Genomic DNA, 22,256 nt, shown 5'->3' with positions numbered 1-22,256 from the left:
GCAGAAATTTATTTCTCAAGGCTCGAAACCCAAGATCAAGGTGTCAATAGGTTTGGTTCCTCCTGAGGCCTCTCTCCTTGGCTCGCAGATGGCCTCCCTCTTCCTGAGTCCTCACATGGCCTTTTCTCTGCGCATCCCTCCCTGGTGTTCCTTCCTTTTCCAATAAGGATGCCAGTCCGGTTGGATGAGGGCCCCAACCCTGTGACCTCATCTAATCTGAATGACGTCTTGAGAGATCCTATTTCCAAATACAGTTAGACCCTAAACAGAAGCATTCTGGGAGGACACAATTCAGTCCACGTCATTCTCCCCCAGTCAGTTGAAGGCCTTAAGAGGAAATATCGAGGATTCTCGAAGAAGATGGAATTTTGCCTCCAGACTACAACATAGCAATCCTGCCTCAGTTTCCAGCCTTCCATCCTGTGCTGCAAATTTTGGACTTACCAGCCCCTACAATCCCATAAACCAATTCCTTAAATCCAATCTCTTTATGCCTGTCTGTCTTGATCTATCTACCTACCTACCTACCTACCTACCTATCTCACACGTATGCGGTATATAACTCAGGGTAGAATGGACTGGGGCTGAACGTGGGACAATGTTGACTCTCCAGAGTAGCTCACTGAACAGAAGTCCTTAATCAGTAGGGCCTGTCTTTTGAAAGTGAGCCCCATTTGAGCCAGTGGAAACCCTTCTGTGTAATATGCCTAGAAAACGCATTTTCTCAGTCTTTGGTGATCAGTCCTTCCTGCCACTTTCTCTTGTCCGTGGGACTTCCAAATGATCTCAGTTGTAACTCCGAGCTACTAATTAAGTCCGTTAAACACAGTGAGTTTTCTGCCTCCAGCAGTGCTATAGAAATCGAGGGTTTTGCTGGTAAGTGACTAATCTGCCTGAATATATTAATTGTTGCGTGAACTGCTAGAGCTGTGAGAACAGTCTAAAAACATCCTAAGAATACCTTGATAATGAAACATCTCCTCCGTGATTGCCCTTTTCATGGTCAGAAGAACGTGTCATACCCAAAAGAAAGCCTCCACCTGTATCAACACAAGCGTATCAAAAACAGAATGCATGGGTGTGCTTTCGTATTTGTCTCTGTGAGGACTGGCTGGGGTGTCTTACAGCAGTGACCTCCCCCAATCCCCAAAAGTGCCCGGTGAATGTCCAGTGAATGAACAAACAAACGTCCTTCCTCTCCCCTCCCTTCCATCCTTGATTTTGTTTTGAATGAAGGGGAATAGCTCCTTGGCTACAGGTAGTGCCCTTAGGTCTTGTGAGAAAAGTTTGGGCGAGCCGTTTAAGATAGAGTCCGGAAGAACTCCTGCTGGGGCAGCCATTCAGACACCCCATTTTGCCAACCGAAAACTCCGCCCCGTGCCGCCCTGGCAATCCGTGGCCAAGGTCAGAACAGGAGTTCTTCCTTGCAAACGTTCAAGTGATGGAGGCTTTGCCATTAGGAGCAGTTTGAGGGGGAGCTAAAACTCACCTCCCTGGGTGGGAGCAGACACATGAAAACTTTCAGAGAGGAAAGGTCGAGACGGTCCTCCAGCGAGAGGGCACCATCTAGAGACAGAGAGAGACAGTGAGAGACCAAGGAGCCAGCGACTGGCAAGAGCCGTCTAAGCATCGGGCGGAATGGTGAGCTGTTCAGGTCCTGGCATCTGGAGGGCAGGTGTGAGCTGGGCAGGGGGCCAAGGACACTCTGTGGAAGATCTGAAGTCCTGGGATGAACTGCGCCTCTCTCACAGTGATTTGGAGACAATCCTGGGCCAAGGTCATGTGCCAGTGAGGCAGGGAAGTACAACCTGCAGAGGCAGGGGCCTTGGGAAGAGCACCCGAGGTGGGAAAAGTGGTCAGGTGGCTTTGGAGACCGATAGGCCTGGGTGCAAATTCCAGTTCCAGCATATTTCTTGCCATATGGCTCTGGGTGCGTTCCTTACTTTCTTTGAACCTCTTTTCTACCGAGTGGGATTTAACCACGTCTCACAAGGCTGATGTGAAGATTTAGGAGAAAATACGTGCAAATTGGTAAAGCGCTGTGCTCGGTGCATGGTGGGTAACAAGTGCTCACAACGTAAGTGTCCTTTCATCCTTTCTCCTGCTCTGATTTCCTCCAGGCTCACCTACACACACACACACACACACACACACACACACACGGCAATGAAAAAATTCTTAGTTTTAAAGAAGTACCGTTCTTACCTTAGGAGCCTTTAGACATGTCTTCCAACTTTTTTGGTTACAGACCACAGTCAGAAATACATCTGAACAAAACCACGTGTGGGCTGGTGGTGGAGAATGGGTGCAAGCACCGAGCTGCACCCCGTCACGTAGAACATGCAGGAATCACAGAACCAACAGCCCTCTCCTGTGTGCCAGAGAAACCCCTCTGCAGGCATGCCAGGGAAATGAGGGAGAAGGTTCCGGAGCAGCACTGTTTGTAAACACCCAATCTGGAATGACTCTCGTGTCCACCAGCCCCAGGATGGTGCCGGTATCATGGTGCAATCCTATGAAGAAAGCTACACGCCAATGAAATGCTTGCGCTACAGGTGAACGTGCCAACAAGAGAAAAATCTCAGGAACACAGCCTTGAGGGGAAGAAGCAAATCCCAGGAGAACTCGTAGGAAGAGCTCAAAGGCAGACCAAACTCAGTGTTCTTCCTGATGTAGATGTGGGGGGCCAAAACTGTGACCAAAGCCAGGGGATGATTACTGTAAAAGTCAGGAGTGCGGCTGCTTCTGGGGGCCGGGAAGGGGAATGAGGTGAGGAGGGTCAGACAGACGGTTTCTTTTTAAATTTTTTATGTTTTATTTATTTTTGAGAGCAAGAGAGACAGAGCACGAGCGGGGGAGGGGCAGAGAGAGAGAGGGAGACAGAATCTGAAACAGGCTCCAAGCTCTGAGCTGTCAGCACAGAGCCCAACACGGGGCTTGAACTCACAGACCGCAAGATCACGACGTGAGCCAAGTTGGACGCTTAACCGACTGAGCCGCCCAGGTGCCCCCAGACAGACGGTTTCTAAGGTCGCAGCTCTGTCCTCGTTCTCAGTCATAGTGGGGGAAACTTAGGAGTTGGTCTAATGAGTCTTTAAAATAGAAATTGTATATATGCTGCTGGGGGGTTAATAATACGTCACAGTTAAAATAAAGGTTAAAAAATAAACAGAAATACATTCGTGCCCCCACATCAGTACACACGTTTATCTATCTATGTGCGTGTGTTTATACCAAAATGAAAATTTCACAAAGAAACCAACCTTTGTTACGGGCTGTGTACTCCTGTACATCTACCCTATTCTCTTTGGTTCGATTCTATTTTCTTTTTTTTTTTTTTTTAATTTTTTTAATGTTTTATTTATTTTTGAGACAGAGAGAGACAGAGCATGAACGGGGGAGGGGCAGAGAGAGAGGGAGACACAGAATCGGAAGCAGGCTCCAGGCTCTGAGCCATCAGCCCAGAGCCCGACGCGGGGCTCGAACTCACGGACCGCGAGATCGTGACCTGAGCTGAAGTCGGACGCTTAACCGACTGAGCCACCCAGGCGCCCCTCGATTCTATTTTCTAATGCAGTTGTAACCTACTAAACTGATTTCAGAAGCCCCTAGTGGATCATGACCACAGTTTAAGAACATTGCCTCAGCCTGATGATACATACCAACATTCCCCCTTGCCCAGATGCGAAAGGCTGTTTGAAATATTTGGCAAAGCCCAAAGTGGCAAAGACAGACCTTGTTCTTGGAAGGGATTTACCGCTTTTGATCAGCCATTTGCATTTCAACGGCACAGCTTTTCCTCTGGGAAGCCTTGGGGGGGGGGGGGGGCGGGAAGTGACTGCTGGTTATGGTGCTGCCAATCAGTCACCCTTGTCATGGGATTCGAACAGCTGAGGAAGGAGAAGGCTGAATGCAACAGTTTGGAAGCTGCATCCCTGGGGTGCAATAACAGTGTTTCCAAGAGACAAACCAAAGCGCATCATCAGGAAATACACAATGGACGCTACGTACCTAGGCAGCGGGGAGTGAGAATTGCAGCAGCGCATCTAAAGGACAGGAATGCTGAGATAAGAATGGAGTGGAACAGGGCATCCCCTAGAAGAGCATTTTGTTCAGTCGCTGCCCTGTGGTGGCTGGCAAATCATGTGGAGGGAGCAGCTTGCGGGTGAGGGAGCTGCCCGCTGGCCAGATAACAGAGCGGCAGTAGGAACAATCGACAGACAACCGGTGAGCACTCCTTTAGGGTCCGAATGACTCGGAATGTTCCTCTCCAGTGCTTCAGCGTCAGCGCTGCTTTTAAGGTTGAGCGTGACCCTGGACAGAACCAGCCAGCGCCCACAGCTCAGATCCACGTGAATCAAGCATTTGCTCTAAGAGACCAAACACCTGCTTGGAAGAGCTCACGCTTTTCCGGACCCCTGAAAGGGTTCCGCCTTCTGGCTTTCCGGGAGACTCCGAAGCTCAGCAAATGGTGACGTCCTCGCAGGTTCTAGAACCCAGACTAGAGTGGGAGCTGGGAGCCAACGGGGTGCTGCCCCCGGGGGCCCCAGCCCATCTAGCAAAATCCCATATGGGCTCTTTCAGATGGCCTCTGCCGCGGGCTAGTATCAGGCCCCTTCTCCAGAGATTGACCAGAGTTGGTTAGGCTCCGGGGGCATGTAAGTTCTTTGGGACATTCCGTTTAAGCCTTGAGAAGGTAAGTGGATGGAACATACAGGTGTTACTATGGGAGAGGTCAAAGTTGACTGCTGCCCTGTCCCCGCCCTGAACCTCGAGAAGCCAGAGCAGAGATTCTGATAAATACCTGGCTGAGAGATAGGATCAGAACTGCCAGGAGGCAAGGAAATCATGTGGGCTCCAAATGATCTCTGTAGTGCTGTCAGGGTGGTCGGAGTGCCCCCTAACCATAGGGGTGGGTTGCGGTAAGACGAGGCCAGGAATGAGAGAAAATGAGAAAGAAGAAATGACAGAACTCTCACGTTCCTCTCTTTTCTTGACAATCACTGAAAAGTGCTAGCCAGAACAATAAAACTTAGGTTCCCAGATCCTTTTCATCCCAGCACTTCTCTCCCTAAGTAGGAAGGAGAAATGTTCTGCATATTATTGGTGCTCTATGCACACTGTATCATCTTACGTGCAGAGGACAAGACTATCCCCAGGTGAAGTCAGTCCACATGTACTCAGGGCCTAGCTTTTGCATCAGGGTATACGGCAGTGCAGGAACTTCAGAACCTTCTATCCTCTGAAAGAAACCATGAGGGAGGATCTGCTGAGATGCTTGGAAAAGTATCGCCTCCATCCCTAGAAAATTGTTAATGCTTCTTTGTTTGTGTCGTGGATAGAAGGCTGCAATATTGCAGCTGTGTGTGTGTGTGTGTGTGTGTGTGTGTGCATCTGCTTGCATGCACATGTGTTTGTCCACAAACTGGAGACAGAGAGAGTAAGCTTCTGAGAAAGACCAGAAAGGAATGGAAACATAGTTTGTTAAGCAAATGTTGACATAACCAAGAGCCAGAAATCACCTTGCAGCTTTTAGCTCACGGGGGCCCTCTCCCCAACAGCTCCAGCTCTTGGCTCTTCGCCCAGTCTCTTGATCAGTCATGCCTGCTTCTAACCTACTTCATATAAAAGACACAAATATACATTTTAGGTGGCCCCTACAAAGGAAAATTAAGGTTTGAGAAGCTTTATGGAACAAAGACAATGTTTCACAGTAAGTACACATTTCTTGATCACAACAGAAATTAAGCTGCTGTGGGTTTTTCTTATCCTACTTGTAAACGCGTCCAGAGGGTAATAAGCCATGAGCACATCCAATAACTCTAATAATTGCATAATAAATAAGCATCGAGTCAGCACAGACTGTGTGAGGGAGCGAGGCCAACAGGCTGGAGCAGCACTTCCCCGTGTGGCACACAGGCAGGTTGATACAGATCAAGGAGGAAGTGTTAGGACAGCCCTCTATAGATTTCCTGACCTTGGCATTTGTCCAGGACGCGCAGCTGCAAACAAACTCCTAAATGCACACGTAGCACACGCCGCCGACCTCCTTGCAGCTCTAAATGAGCCTGCTGAAAATGTGCTTGTTTTCGCGTGGGCTTAAGACAGCCACTGGCAGCTGCAGGGCAATTGCCTGGAGTACTTAGACCATCACAAAATTGGATGGCTTCTGACTTCAGCATCAATCAGCTTCTTCCCTGGATTAAAAAAAAAAAAAAGGGTGTGTATGGCAGGGGGAAGGGGCGGTGGTGGAATTAAGTTATTGAGTTAGAAGAATTAGCATAATGGAAGGAAATGAGCTACACAAAGTGTATGAATTCACCGCCATATATAACTCACTCCCGGAAATTTTTTTTTTCCTTTAAGATTCCTGGCAGATTTGGCCTGATGATTTGGGGCATGTCTGAGGCTCCATTTGAATCTGAGGTAAGGGAGAGTGGAGTTCCTTCACTAAAGAAAGATCTACAGGGAGTCTGCAAGTTGGGAAGGCATAGCCCAGACATGCGATGGAATGTGTCGCTCACGCTTGTTGGGGGAACCCAGGGAGGGGGTCCTACCTAATCACAGGGCCAGCCCCCCTCTCCCAGGAGCTGCCAGCAGGGGGACCATGGCCCTTTTAATAAAAACACCTAGAACTTACCTGTGCCTGTGCTCCTTGGGACCTACAAGAGGGAAAGAGGCATGGGGCCAGCAAATTATTGTACATTCTATTAATGTTACTAGCATGTCCTTCAAAGGAGGGACAGAGCACCAGGATATCATTAGAAATGGAAGGCATAGTTTCTGTTTGAGTCCACAATGTAAAACTATACTATGAAAACAGTTCTATGGATATGCATATATTGATCTAACAGTTCCCTGTATTCATGTTAAAAATGTTTTAATGTTTGTTTATTTTTGAAGGAGAGAGAGAGAGACAGAGAGCGAATGGGGGAGGGGCAGAAAGAGAGGGAGACACGGAATCTGAAGCAGGCTCCAGGCTCTGAGCTGGCAGCACGGAACCTGACACGGGGCTTGAACTCACGAAGCTGAAACATCATGACCTGAGCTGAAATCAAGAGTCAGAGGCTTAATCGACTGAGCCACTCACATGTCCATAGCCTGACTACTTTTGACATCACAAGATTCTTGATATAATCCACTCCTCTTATTCTCTCTTGTGGTTTTTTTTTTTCTTCTTTTTTTAATCTTTGTTTATTTTTGAGAGAGAGACAGAGCGTGTACTGGGAAGGGGCAGAGAGAGAGGGAGACACGGAATCCGAAGCAGGCTCCAGGCTCTGAGCTGTCAGCACACAGCCTGACGTGGGGCTTGAACTCACGAGTTGTGAGATCATGACCTGGGCCGAAGTCGGACGCTTAACCGGCTGAGTCACCCAGGCACTCCTTCCTTGTATTCATTTCACACACTCAGCATAGTACTATGTACACAGGGCCTTTGGCTGATGATTGGAGGAAGAGGAGAAGGAGAAAGGGGAGGAAGAGATGTTGATGATGATGATGATGCCTTGGAATGGCTTGGTGCAATCTTCTGTAAAAGGGAGGGATTAAATGATCTATGCTAGATATTGTAATCTATGAAAAAACACTTTACTGTTCAGTCCAAAAACTCTAGGAGTATTGTACCTTGCAGTGTTGGGAGTGTAATAGTTGAATAACAAATACCTATGGGTTGATCTTATGAATCCATTTAATAGGTTGTAAGTGGAAAGATTAAGTCTGCTCCACTGTCAGCTTATTACCAGTGAGGGTCAGAGAGAAACTGACTAGGCAGAGTCCCAGAATAATGGCAGGTCCTTGAATGAGTCCATTGGATTCCTAGCTAAATTCACCTTTTCTACCATGAGGGGAAGAGTAAAGAATCAAAGCAGTGACATCAAGGATACCAGAGCCAACTCCTTCCTTGAGAAGGGGGAATCACACACATCCATTAAACCATTGGGAGATTGAAAATCAACTTTCTTTTTTGAGAGCTCCAACTTCTTGTTCTCTCTGTCAGTAGAAATGAGTAAATGTGGAATGCCTACTGTTCATTCATCCATTCATGCATTTGTTCATTCAATGATTTTTTTTTTTTAATATATACTGAACATCTGCTGGGTACCGTCCATGATCAATGCCAACCCAATTGAGAAACTGTCAGTGCCCTTGGGGAACTCTCAAGCTAGTAAGAGTTTAAGAAGTATTCATATATAACTACAACACGAGGCAAGATAAGGTGACCGTCTTGAGAGAGACAATAAAGGCTAGTCGATGCTCTGGGAGGGTAGAGATACGGCAAGAGAACAATCTATGACCTCCATTGTTGTATGAGAGTGGGGACAGGGAAGAGGCCCTTCAGGAAGCTGGAGCCAACCTGACACTGCAGATAAATGGATGGCATGTCATCCTTCCTCCCCACAGCCTCCTTGTCTACCCATCCTGACTCACTAGTTGTTGCCTTTTTGCGAAACAGAGTGGCGTTTGTGATCCTGCTTTGTGTTTCGGGATCTAGAAGCCGGAGGCTACCTCAAGGGGTCTTAACATTTGTGCAGTCAGGAGACAAAAATCTCTCATTACAGCTCAACAGCCCAAAAGAAGGGCAGGGTAACATGATTACATGCTGATTTTCTGCCACAGTATCCAACCTGCTAAGTGTTTTCTGGGTTACCTACACAGGCACTCAGGGTGAAGTGTCCCCACGTTATCGAGAAGTAACATCGTTTCAAGCCCTGCCACGGCATACACTAAAAATATCAGATCTCATGATCCGCCCAAAGGAAGAAAACTATCAGCCCTCCTTATGGAAGTACATACCCACCTGTCAAGGTTTTCTCAGTGTTACCTTGGGTTCTATTTCTGACTTCAGGTTTTAGCATTAACCCCAGAACCTTCTAGATGAGTTCATGTTAGCAAACCTCCAAGAATTACCGTCCTTATGATAATACAGGTGCCAGGGTGTCTTTGGGGGTATCAGGTAAATGGCTGCTTTACTTTGCAATGGCTCACAATCTAGATTCTTCAGAAAGAGCTGTCCAGGGTGGGCGTCTGCTAATAGTTTCTTTTTTACAGAAGAGAGAAAATCAATCTGAGGGGATACATTCAGCACTGATGTCAAAATGCCAATGGAAGGTGAAAAATAACAGAAGTAATGCTGAGGACAATTTTCCTCCCCAGATGTCATGATGATCCTCTAGAATTCACAGCACTCCCCCTTCTAATCAAGAACGGGCAAATTGCAGAGCGGTAAATATTATCTAAGGAAGGCATTTCCCCCCTTATTTTTTCAGGTATACAAGTAATCATATGTTCAGTGTAGAAAAATAGAAAACACAGATAAGTAAGAAGAAATAAAACAACCAACCAAAATTCTACTACCCAGAGAAGATCACTGTAAATATTTTGGTGTCTATCCACTGCTATCAATCGAAAATTTATGTCCCCCCCACCCCCACTCCAGGTCCAAATTCATATGTTGAAACCCTAACCTCCAGTGTGATTAGGAGGTAGGGCCTTTGGGAAATGATAAGGCCATGTGAGGACCCCGGAAAAAGACTACCATCTATGAATCTGGAAGTGGGTCCTTGCTAGACAATGAACTTGCTCATGCCTTGATCTTGGACTTCCCAGCCTTCAGAACTATGAGAAAAACATTTCTGTGGTTGATAAGTCACCTTGTCTATGGTATTCTACCACAGAAGCCCAAATGTACTAAGACATCTCATCAAAACTTTTCCATATGTTTGTGTTTATTTTTTAACGGAATTAATGCTATATTTAATACTTACTGATTCACTGGGGCACCTGCGTGGCTCTGTCAGGTTAAGCTTCCAACTTTGGCTCAGGTCATTCACGAGTTTAGAGCCCCACATTGTGTTCCATGTCGACAGCTCAGAGCCTGGAGCCTGCTTCAGATTCTGTGTCTCCCTCTCTCTCTGCCCCTTTCCTGCTCACACTCTGTCTCTCTCTGTGTGTCTCAAAAATAAATAAAAACATTAAAAAATACTAGTGATCTACTTGTCCTAATATATTATGAATATCTTTATATATTTTTATATACACACATGTACATCATTTTATTATCTTTAATGGTTAAATAATTCTATTTTCTTTCTTTTTTCAAAAAATTTTTATGTTTATTTATTTTTGAGGGAGAGAAAGACAGAGCACAAGCAGAGGGAGGGGCAGAGAGAGAGAGGGAGACTCAGAATCTGAAGCAGGCTCCAGGCTCTAAGCTGTCAGCATAGAGCCTGACGTGGGACTCAAACCCATGAGTTGTGAGATCATGACCTGAGCCGAAGTTGGACACTTAGCTGACTAAGCCACCCAGGTGCCCCTAAATAATTCTATGTTCTTTTTCTTTTTTTAATTTTTTAATGTTTCTTTATTTTTGAGGTAGGGGAGGAACACACACACACACACACACACACACACACACACAGAATCTGAAGTAGGCTCCAAGCTCCAAGCTGTCAGCACAGAGCCCGATGCGGGGCGTGAACCCAGGAGCTACGAGATATGACCTGAGCCAAAGTTGGCCCCTTAACCAACTGAGCCACCCAGTGCCCCAAATAATTCTATTTCCAAGATGAACTGTAATTCATTTATTCAATCCTGTATACCTTTGGACATTTAGGTTACTTGCAGCTGTTCATTGTTAAAAGACCCTAATGAGTATCTTTGTATGTATGTTTCGCATACTTACCTGTTACTTTCTCAGGATAAACTTCTTAGACCAGAAACGCTAGGTACATACACACTTTTGAGGCAGTTGCTCTGTATTTCCCAACTGTACTCCAGGACATCATACTGATTTACACTTTTAGCAACAGCGTCTAAGAAATCCTCTTTCCCTAGACCCATGAAAGGCACCTTTTAAAGTCCTGTAGGTCATCTTTGCCCTTGGACTCCCAACACTCCCTGACAGCAGCTTACAGAAAGAGCTCTGCACCACTCGTGTGCACCAAACAAAGGAAGATGGGCAGGAAGCCATAAACTGGAGGACTAACTGAGAAGCGCTGTCAAAACATAGTGAAATTTTGCTTAAGAGAAAGAAGAAAGAGAAGAACAAGGTGTCAGCCTGAGATATGTGGCTTGGTTCCCTCTTGCCTTCCCTTCTGTTTTAAAAGCAGCAATGCTTTCTGTTTATACAGCTCTTCTGAGAAAGTTAGATTACCCCCGGCAAGGTTTCAGCTTTCAACCCTTTTCCAGATTTGAGTAGAGTTGATATCTGTGTGCTTTTACATAGATTATTATAGCAAATCCTCCCTACGGCTACATTTTTTGGTGCAGGTATGATCATCAACTTTGCTAGGGTTTAGAACCTCTGGTCCCCAGTCTAGTGCTCCCTTTATTTTTTATTTTACTTTTCTAAGGTTTTATTATTTATTATGAGAGACAGAGAGAGAGCGAGAGAGAAAGGACCCAAAGCAGGCTCTGCACCACCAGGGTGAGCCCAATGTGGGGCTCGAACTCATGAACCATGAGATCAAGACTTGAGCCGAAGTCAGACATTTAACTGACTGAGCCACCCAGGCGCCCCCAGTGTTCCCTTTAAATATTCCACTCTTTCACTTAAGATTTAAGACATTGGAATAAATACATATTATTAGCCCCAGGATCTATGGCAAAAATTGCCATTTTTACATATTTCCTGCTATCAACTTTGGTCACACTTTGACTTTTTCCTGAGGAAGGGTACAGCACAGATCATGAAAACAGTGAAATCTGGTCCCAGCTATTCTACAGATGCCATGACATTAACTGCATTAATGGGACCCTCTTCACTGTGTGAGTGACTCTCTAGGGTCACGGTTACTGATTCGTGAGGAGATACCAAAGTTCGGACAGGGCTCTAAGGGCCCTGCAATGGTTAATTTTTCTGTCAACTTGGCTAGGCCACGGTACTCAGATATTTGGTCAAACGTTATTCTAGATATTTCTGTGAAAGTGATTTTCCCCAGTGAGTTAACATTTATATCGGCAGACTCTGAGTGAAGCAAATTACTCTTCACAAGGTGGGCAGGCATCATCTACCCAACCAAAGGGCTTAATAGGAAAAAACCGACCTCCCCGGAGAATGAGGAAAATCTGCCTCCGGACTGCGTTTGGACTTGAACTGCATCAAATCTTCCCTGCACCTGCAGGCTGCTGGTCTGCCCTGCAGATTTTGAACTTGCAGCCTCTACAACTATGTGAGCCAATTGCTTAAAATAAGTTCTATTTTCTCAGATAGAGAGATAGATAGATAGACAGATAGGCAGAGAGACGATATAGATACAGTTACAAATATACATATAGATCCTTGCTTCTGTTTCTTTGGAGAACCCTATTTATAGGCCCATCGTCAACTCGTGACAGAGCTTTCTGGTCAGGGTTTCTACCTTATCTAGTGTCACTCCCAAAGTCAAGAAGCAAGCATAGATAAACTAACTCCATTCCATCCTACTTTTCAAAGACAAGTTCAAATGACAATGATGAAATAGTAACGTCCCAGGTGCTGTGCCAAATTCACAACCCAACACTAGGGGGTTGGCCTTGGGCCCACATTGACAGAAGAGGAAGCTGAGGCCTGGGGAGGCTGAGTTCCCTGCGGTTAACCTTGTCAACGTGACTCCAACTAAATAGATTGAGCGGCTCCAGGTGGCGGGCCTGGGGTTCAGATCCAGGTTCGGCTGGCCTGCCTGACTCCCAAGTTCAGGCTTTCGACCTCTATGCCACCCTGCATTGTTGCAAAGTGGTTTGGCGTTTGAAAAAACATTCAGTACCAACTGGGCAGGAGCAGGGCTCTAAATTCTCTTTACTTGAGCGCACGTGAAGACCAACCAAACTTTGTCCCAGGTTCTCAACACACGAAATGAGGTTCTGGAGGGAAGAGAGTCTTTCCCTGAGCCGGTGCGTTCAGAGCGTCTCCACCTGGAGAACGACTGAGATGCTCCACATGTCCCACTGATCGTTTTCAAACCTCTGTCTTCATGTCCAACTCTGACCCCTCCCTCATTACCTGCAGAGATGGGCTCCTGACTCAGCTCCTCCCAGGCTCCCGGTGACCCCAGGGGGCCGCCTTCTGGCCAGGTAGCCTGCTGGCTGCACTACCCGTTGGCTGAAAATATCTCTAGCACATTCCCCGGACCTGCTGTTCTCGCTCTCTTCTCACTGCCACACTCTCCTTCCTTGATCTTCTTCCTCTGCAGCTAAAAAGAACGGAAGCAGGAGTGAGGGGGAGGAGAGGAGGAGGGGGAAGACCGAAGTATCCCTTTCCTCTCTTCTTCCCGCTCAAGTCCAGACATAGTGAAAACCTAATAAGCATCTTTCAGCCTTGTGAATAGATGCCGCCGTAACTGTCACAAGAAAACGTCAATGTGTTTTAACACTCAAGGGGACGGAGCTGTAAGAAGGCCCCGTCTACCGCTGTTTGGAGCCATGGAAGGGAAAATGACGGGATGACAACAGGCACCGGACTCCTACTGGGGTCCAGGCAGATTATAATATGAAACACACCATTTGCCCTTCCTTTTACTGACGACGCTTCGTGTGTTATGGCAGTACGTTCACCCAGAGAATATTCAATATTTTATAGCATCCGTCCCTATTTCCCTAGGAAAGATTTACGGAATCATTCTGCTTCTTCATTTCCACTGCTTTTCCCCTCCCCCACCCGCCGCCACAGAAGCAGCTGCTGTTGCCTTGGCAACGTTACAGAATAAACTTGTTGCTTCTGGACCATCTGTACCCAACCTGAGCTACGTTGAGGCTGTTTGTTTCCTCTTCCTGTTCGTCATCCACCAAAAGTCAGACTTCGTAATTCAGACGCTGAATTACAGACCTGTCTCAAAGCTAGAAGGGCCAATTCATTCCTCTGGTTTCGGGTTTTCCCGTAGGACCCTTAGTCAAACATGTGCGGCTGCTAGGGAGTCAGGACGCCCCCAGCACATTACATCCCAACGGGGTTAGTCCATGTTATGGCAGAAAACAGAATCTCCATGGATGGAATCACAGGGCTACCGTGTGAAAAAACAAGTACTTTAGATTTATAAGCGCTTTTGCTGACTCTAGACATATGTTGACTAATTTATCTATTTGTCCTATTCCAAAAAAGAGCTAATGTAGCGATTATAAAAATAATATTTGTATCTTAAAGCAGATTGGGAAACTATAGAACAATATTTAAATACCACCAGCAACCCTGCTGCCCCCAGACACTGTTACGATTTTTTACATTTTTTTCTTTTGTGCCGTATGTTACTTTTAAAACATAAGATGGATTTATTTTATAAATGCAATTTTATACCCTGATTTGCCTAATTCAATATACACCGGGCGCCTCTGCATGTTATAAAAACTATTTGAAACATGCTCGCTCTCTATCTCTCTCTCCCATCCTTCTCTCTCTCTCTCTCTCTGTCTCTGCAGTGTCTGTGTTACTGGTTAAAGAACCCGGTCATTTATCCAACCTGGAATTTGCTACTCAGGTCCCCATGTTGCCATTTAGCACGTTCCTCTGTCCCCTACATTTCCTAAAAATTGGTAGCTGAACCTGGAAGTGTGATCAATGTGCATTTGTCACTTTGGCAAGAATGCTTTGCAAACAGTGCTGTAGACCTCCCCGATGGCACGCAGTGCCTGCCTGGCTATCTTCCTGTGATATCCAGATCCACTAGGAATTTCAAAAAAGTATACTCTCATTTCACCATTATTTCTTCATCTGTGAACTGGAGTCCTTCTACAGACAGAAACAACTTCTCGTTGCCTATTTAATTATACTCAGGTACAGTTCATAGAAGAAAGGTAGAATAAAGGCCTAATTTATTCCTTGTATTCACTAGCTATCACGATAATGAATTGAGTGCCAAGTACGATCCAAAGGGAACTAATTAGTTTTTCTAGTATCATTCTGAATTCATTTAAACATATCTGATATGTTTTAATCCATTACAGTTATTATTCTTAATCATGCTTCAATTGTCCCATCTTTGGCCAGTAGGGGCCTCTTTGCATTGCTTTCTGAATCCTTAAGAAGACTCTAGCATTTTTTCTAGTTTTTTGTTTTTTGGGTATTTTTTATCGCCTCGTTACTTTTTGGTGTGATGAGATGCTCCAGGCTCATCTGAAACATTTTCTGCTCCAGATCTGGAACTAGCCATTTCTTCATAAATATCTAGTTTGTTGGCGTTCAAGGGGGAAAATGTATATGGAAGCCGCAACCTGGGTTTTAAGGTACTCATTTTTCAAGGTCTTTTCTGTGGATGGAATTAACAAACTTTGCTTTTGCTCTCCCTTTCCTCCTCTTCTTCCTCCTCCTCCTCTGGCTGCTCCTTAACATAAAATATCCCATTGCAATTACTGCCATTTGACTTTAAGCCTACAGTATTTTTTAAACCTTATCAATCTTAAGCCTGTGGGTCCTTTCTCTTACCCCAATGACACCAACACAATTATCTGTTTCATCAACAATGCACACACATCAATCTACTCCAAAACTTAATGGCGCGAAGCCACAATAAACACTAGCGATGTCACAGTGTCAAGGAAGCAGCAAATCAGAAGCAGCTTGGCTGCCCAGTTCTGGGTCAGAGTCTCTCATGATATTGCAGAAGAACGTTAGCCAGGGCTGTGGTCATGTGAAGGCACGACTGGGGCTGAGAGAACGGTTTCCAAGGGGACCTACTTACATGGCCACCAAGCTGATGCTGGATGTTGACAGAAGACTTCAGTTGTTCTCAGAGGGCTGTTGGAGGGTCCTCACAGCATGATTTCTGGCTTCCCCTAAAGTGAGTACTCAAGACAGCAAGGTGTAAATGGCAATGACTTTCACGGTCTCGGCTCAAAAATCATACATTGTCATGTCTATCACATTCTATTGTTATAAGTGAATCACCATGTCTGCTCATATTCAAAGGGAGGAAAATGACTCTCCACCCATTGAAAGAGCAATGTCAAAGTATGTGTAGGCATGTTTCTTTCTAGTCTCTGGCTTACTGATTTACACTGCAAATGTTAAAGTACACTTACCTTTCCAAAGACTCCCCAAAACTCATTCTTTTACGGCATCAGCTTGAAGTCTAGGATCTTGTTACCTAAATCAGGTCCAGGTGTGGAGAAAACACCTCAGGATTCCTAGAGTATAGCTCCTCGAGTATAGTTTCTCAAAACATGAAGACCTACGACCCAGAAAGAAAAGTTACATCCTACAATCTAGCAACTGCACTACAAGGCATTCAGCCAAAGACACAAAAATGCTGATTCAAAGGGACACATGCACCCCAATGTTTATGGCAGCATTAGCAACAATAGGAGATTATGGAAAGAGCCCAAAATGTCCATCCACTGGATGGATAAAGGAGACGGATAAAGAAGGTGTGGAATATTACTCAACAATCAAGAAGAACAAAATCGTGCCATTTGCAACAACGTGAATGGAACTAGAGTGTATTATGCTAAGTGAAATAAGTCAGAGAAAGATAAAAACCATACGATTTCACTCATATGTGGAATTTAAGAAACCAAGTAGATGAACATAGGGGAAGGGAAGGAAAAGTAAGATAAAAACAGAGAGGGAGGCAACCATAAGAGACTCTTAAATACAGAGAACAAACTGAGGGTTTCTGGGGGGGGGAGTTGGTTGGGGGCTGGGGGTAAATGGGCAATAGGTACTAAGGAGGGCACTTGTTGGCATGAGGACTGGGTGTTACATGTAAGTCATGGTTCACTACATTCTACTCCTGAAACCATTACTACACTGTATGTTAACCAGCTTGGATTTAAATAAAATTAAAAATAAATTGGGTCGCCTGGGTGGCGCAGTAGGTTAAGCGTCCGACTTCAGCCAGGTCACGATCTCGTGGTCTGTGAGTTCGAGCCCCGCGTCAGGCTCTGGGCTGATGGCTCAGAGCCTGGAGCCTGTTTCCGATTCTGTGTCTCCCTCTCTCTCTGCCCCTCCCCCGTTCATGCTCTGTCTCTCTCTGTCCCAAAAATAAATAAATGTTGAAAAATAAATAAAGAAGTAAACAAACAAATAAATAGAAGAGAAAATATTTGCCACCTCTTTGCACATACACTTAACAGTGGGACAGGCATAGGGTAACTACTATGGACCACCCCCACCCCCAACACACACACACACACACACACACACCATAGAGGAAAAGAGGAGACACGTAGAAGCCTCTGATCCATAGCAAAACCCACAGGGGCAAATGGTGGAAGTTCCTTGACTAGGACTCAATGCCTGAAAGTGAGTCTCCCTAGCTCTCAGCTCCAGCCTCTCTTCTCTTTACTCCACCCTCTAGGTCACCCTCGTCTCATTGAGAAAGGCAGCCCAGGTCTTTTGCAGAAGAGTTTTAGCTTGCTTCCTGCCTGCAGAAGCTTCAGGGTCCTAAGGCCTCTTATCATTTTATACCGTTTCTGCCACCTTTCAATCCAACCTTGTGGGACTTCTGCCAATTTACTTCTCTTAAAAACCTCTTGGATCTCCTGTGATTCTGGTGGTGGCCCACTCGGACAAGACCACACTCGCAAACTCTTCCAAAAATCAGCCCTCCTTGATCATGGGCTTCTACAAACAGTCCTTTCAAGAACCTCTAAGCCTTTTTAATACCTTCCGCCTCCGTCCACGGCCTAATTCCGAAGCCACTCCTAAACTTGAGGGTTTTGTAACGGCAGCACCCTACTCCTGGCACAAATTCCGTAGTCATCTATTGCTGCATGATCAATTATCCTAAAACTTGGTGGCTTAAAGCAATACTACACAGGGATTATGCCACAGTTTCTGTAGGGTAAGAATTTGAGAGCGACTCTGCTGGCTAGTTCTGGTGGGGATTTTCCCATAAAGCTGCAGGAAGGAATGTGTCCTGGGCTGAGGTTACCTGAAGGTGTGGCCCAGGCTGAGGGATCTGCTTCCAAGGTATCTCGTTTTCACGGTTGGCAAAGTAGTACTGGCTGCTGGGGGAGACATAAGTGCCTCTCTGTATGGGTCTCTCTGGAAGGCTAATGGAATGTCCTCATGGCATGAAGGCTGGCCCCAGAGCAGGAGATCCACCAGAACCATGGAGAAAACGCCATTCCTTTGATGATCTAGCTTCAGAAGTCACCCATCAACATTCCCACACTTTTCATTAGAAGCAAGTCACTAATGAGCATCTCACGTTCGTGCGGAGGGAGATCAGGGTCTTTCTGTAGGCGGTATTATATTTTTAAACCACTACAAACACTATCGTCAACAATATGATTACTAAGTGTAGCTGAAGGTTTAACTTATTTTTGTCCTTAGGGTGTATTTCACTAAAGATTTACAGTCACATGATCATGTTCCAAAGTCGCCTAAAATTGTTCTTTCTGGGTGCCTATCCCCTCAACTTGAAAAACTGTTGATTTATCTCATCTCGCTTCTAACTTTTGGGGATTTCTTTTTAGTTTTTGTTTCACAGTTTTACAAAATAACCTCAAGGTTTCAAAGTCAAACCATAGAATAAGTGAATTCAGAGACGTGTGGCTTCATTTCTGCCTTCTCTCTCTTCCCTTTTCTCCCCTATCACTATCCTTGTTTTTAGTTTATTATTTATTCTTCCACTTTTAAAACATAAATAACAAATACAAATCCCCCATTCGAAGGTAAACATCTGCATTTTATGCATAAGACTCTTCACATTAATACCACCTGAATTCATTCCATAACAGTATTTAGAGATAACTGTCATTTCTTTTTAAGGCTAATAGCCACTATTATATAGATGCATATAGTTTATTTCAACCAGTCCCCTACAGAGGGACAATGTGGAGGTTTCGCATTTATACGTTTGTCATTATTAGTCTTACCACCACCAACAGATGAGAATGTCAGTCTCATGGAAGATCTATCAGCGCTGGATAGTATTGTTTAAAAATAAAAAGGTGCTAATTTTTTTTTTAATTTTTTTTTTCAACATTTATTTATTTTTTTTTGGGACAGAGAGAGACAGAGCATGAATGGGGGAGGGGCAGAGAGAGAGGGAGACACAGAATCGGAAACAGGCTCCAGGCTCCGAGCCATCAGCCCAGAGCCCGACACGGGGCTCGAACTCACGGACCGCGAGATCGTGACCTGGCTGAAGTCGGACGCTTAACCGACTGCGCCACCCAGGCGCCCCAAAAAGGTGCTAATTTGACGAGTAAAAGATGCTACCTTGTCTTAATTGGCATTTCTTGGAGTGCTAGTTCTATTAAACATTTTCCACTTATTAATATTTTTTTTCTTTTGTGTAATCTGTTTATATTTTGCATCTATGTTTTCTATATGATTTTTGTTCTTTAGAATGTATATACAAGGCTTCTTTATCAGGAATACAAATCTTTTGCTGTTGGGGGATGCAAATATATCCCCCAGCGTGTTGGTTGCTCTGGTTTTTGTTTTCAATTTCAATTGTTAGACATTATTTCACAGAGTTTAACATTTTACATAATCAAGTATTTCCCTTATTACTTCAATAGGCTTTTTAAATCTTAATGGAGTTCTTTACTATTTCAAAATGCAATTATGTGCTCATCCACATGTTACTTTAGTATTAGTTGGAGCATTTATCTTACATGCAAGAAAGGTGCCTTGATGGTAAGTTCAGGGCCTGAAGAATTTCCACGAAATAGTCGTAATCGTTAGTTAGCTAGGATCGTTAGCTAGAAGTACGACAACCCGGGTGGCTTAAACAACAGAAATCAACAGTGTCACAGTTCTGGAAACGAGAGATCTGAGATCAAAATGTCAGCAGGATTGGTTCCTTCTGGAGGCTGTGAGGGAGAATCTGTTCCATGCCCTCCCCCAAGCTTCTGGGGGTTTGCTGGTCAGCCTATGTGCTCCTTGTCTTGGAGATACATCGCCCCAGTCTCTGCCGTTGACCTCCTCACGGTATTCTCCCTGTGTGCATGCCTCTGTATCCAAATTCTCCCTTTTTATAAGAACTCTGGTGATAGTGGATTACGGCTCGCACTAATGACCTCACGTTAACTCAATTACCGCTGTAATGACCCTATTTCCACCTAAGGTCACATTCTGAGGTACTGGCCGTCAGGGCTTCGGCAAATCTGTCTCTAGGGAAACAATTCAACCCACAGCAGTCACAAAACTAGAGCACGGATCAAGAAACAGAGCACACCTAGCTTTCTAAAACCTACCATGCGTTCTCTTCAGCCACAAGCCCTTGCCAAGGTTACCGCAGCCCCGTCTCCGATGCCGTAGATTACCTTTTCTGTGTTCTTCAACGACACATGAACGGAATCACACGACATGTACTCTTCTGTATCACATCTGTGCCTCAAAATCGTATCTGTGAGATCCACGTTACTGCATGGCTGCAGGTAGCAAAGAATTCACGTCTTCGTGTCTAGGTAGTTATTTGCAAAAGGAGGACAAAATGGGGTAATTTACCCAGTTTCTTGTTGATATTTAGGCTGTGCCCAGTTTTTAACCGCTGTGGATATAGGTGCAATGTTGCAGCGAAAATCCTGGCGCAAGTCTTCTGCTCAGCACGTGTTCACACTGCTGTTGGGCACGTGGAGCGGGCTTTCTGGGTCGCAGACAGGCTATTGATACGCTTAGCTTTAGTAGATGATCCCCAACAGTTTTCCAAAGTGGTTTCCAGCCGTGCATGAAATTTTTTCGTTGCTCCACATCTTCACTAACGCTTTGGGGTGACTTGGACAAAAAAATTTTTTTTAATGTTTTATTTATTTTTGACAGAGAGAGAGAGAGAGAGACAGAGCATGAGCAGGGGAGGGGCAGAGACAGAGGGAAACACAGAATCTGAAGCGGGCTCCAGGCTCTGAGCTGTCAGCACAGAGACCGATGCGGGGCTCAAACTCACAAACCACGAGATCATGACCTGAGCCGAAGTCAGATGCCCAACCGACTGAGCCACCCAGGTGCCCCAATGACAAAAATATTTTTGATGAGAAGAGGTGGAGAAGGAGAAGAATAGCTTCTCGTTGAAGTTATTATGAAAACCAGGCACTGGCCGACCTCTATTATCTCATTTAATCTGTAAGCTACTTTTTAGGGGGAAATTATTAGCTTCATTTCACAAGACAACAAAACCAAGCATCAGTGAAATAAAGCAATTTGCCCAAAGTAACAGGAAGTAGCAATATAGGGTTTGAATTAAAAATTTGTCAGGACGTTCTAGTCCAGATAAAATATAAATCTGGTTGCTGTGGAGGTGAAGGGAAGCCCTGAACATCATGGTGTAACATGAGGCGGGGCGGGGGGTTGGCGTGGCTATGGCAGAGGACCCGACTTAGTGGTAAACAGTGACACAGCTCTAAATCTCTATTTGAAGGTTGGTTTATGCCACCCTATTTTGGAGACATTAAGCATGAACATCTGCTGTTAGGGTTAACTCCAAACGTTTTCCAACGGATGAGTTTTGTGAGAACTGATTCTGAGGACAGATGATGTGCTTAATACCCTAAACTAGAGTAACGGAAACCAGTTTTCGGGTAGAGAGTTAGAGCAAGGGCTCACGTCCGGAACTAAAGAAAAACATCCAGCAGAGCAGGTCTGGGGTGCTGCCCCCACTGCTCATGTCAACATGCATTCCTCAGCCCCTGGGTCCTGACTCCTAGGCCTGGTCTCCAGCCCTCAACGGTGGCCTCCAGCTCATATCGGGAATACCTACGCTTAAGAACACAGCAGGAGCAAAGTCCACTGTTTCCGTGCCCTCTGCTTGTGTGGCCCTCAGTGGTCGGGTGAATCTCCACAGGGAAAAATATTTCAGGGAGCAGGAAGAAAATACATACCTGCAAATAATCACCCTTCTGCCAGAGCTATGCAGTAGACTCGAGACTTGGGAGGCTGCTTTGAATCGGGCACCGTGCAGGGTACTTACAGATACATCAACTTAGTCTTCACAACGACCCTGAGAAGCAAATAAATTTCCGTTATCCCCAAGTTACAAGTGTGGGAACCAAGCCTCAGTGAGATTAAGAAACCTGTCTGAGGTTATACAATCTCTGTTTGTTTGTTTAAGTGAGGCAGTGCAAGAACACGGAATGCTTTCCTGCTGAACTCCCGAAAGCTGCTTCTGGAGAATGAAAACTTCAGAAAGCAAATTCCAGGGTCGTGGTCTAGCAACCCTGATTTATGAACCATATAATGAGAGGGTCTAGGAACTCATGTCCTATAGCATGCATCACGGCGTGTGAGTTTCTAACCGGTTCAAATGTTGTCGCCTTCTAGTTTTGTGTGAGTGCAGTCATTTTTAGAAAGTACAAAGTTTCCACTAATGAAAATGGAAGCAACAATTCAGTGTTTGGCG

The 22,256-nt window shown here is 45.2% G+C and overlaps 1 long non-coding RNA gene across 1 annotated transcript; it reads right to left on the bottom strand.

The window, feature by feature from the left end:
• Positions 1-4,975: 4,975 nt before the first annotated feature.
• LOC147584767 (uncharacterized) lies at positions 4,976-20,634 on the bottom strand. The gene is made up of 5 exons (XR_015253127.1): positions 20,188-20,634; positions 15,988-16,136; positions 15,648-15,753; positions 5,523-5,618; positions 4,976-5,242 (listed from the first exon to the last, which is right to left on the bottom strand). It is a non-coding gene; the product is annotated as an uncharacterized LOC147584767 (long non-coding RNA).
• Positions 20,635-22,256: the final 1,622 nt, after the last annotated feature.

The sequence above is a fragment of the Puma concolor genome, chromosome A1 (assembly GCF_028749965.1).
Source record: "Puma concolor isolate L17-30 chromosome A1, mPumCon1.1.hap2, whole genome shotgun sequence".
Lineage (NCBI taxonomy): Eukaryota > Metazoa > Chordata > Mammalia > Carnivora > Felidae > Puma > Puma concolor.
Note: the sequence above shows the minus strand (reverse complement) of the source record. Positions and strands in the feature narration are given on the sequence as shown.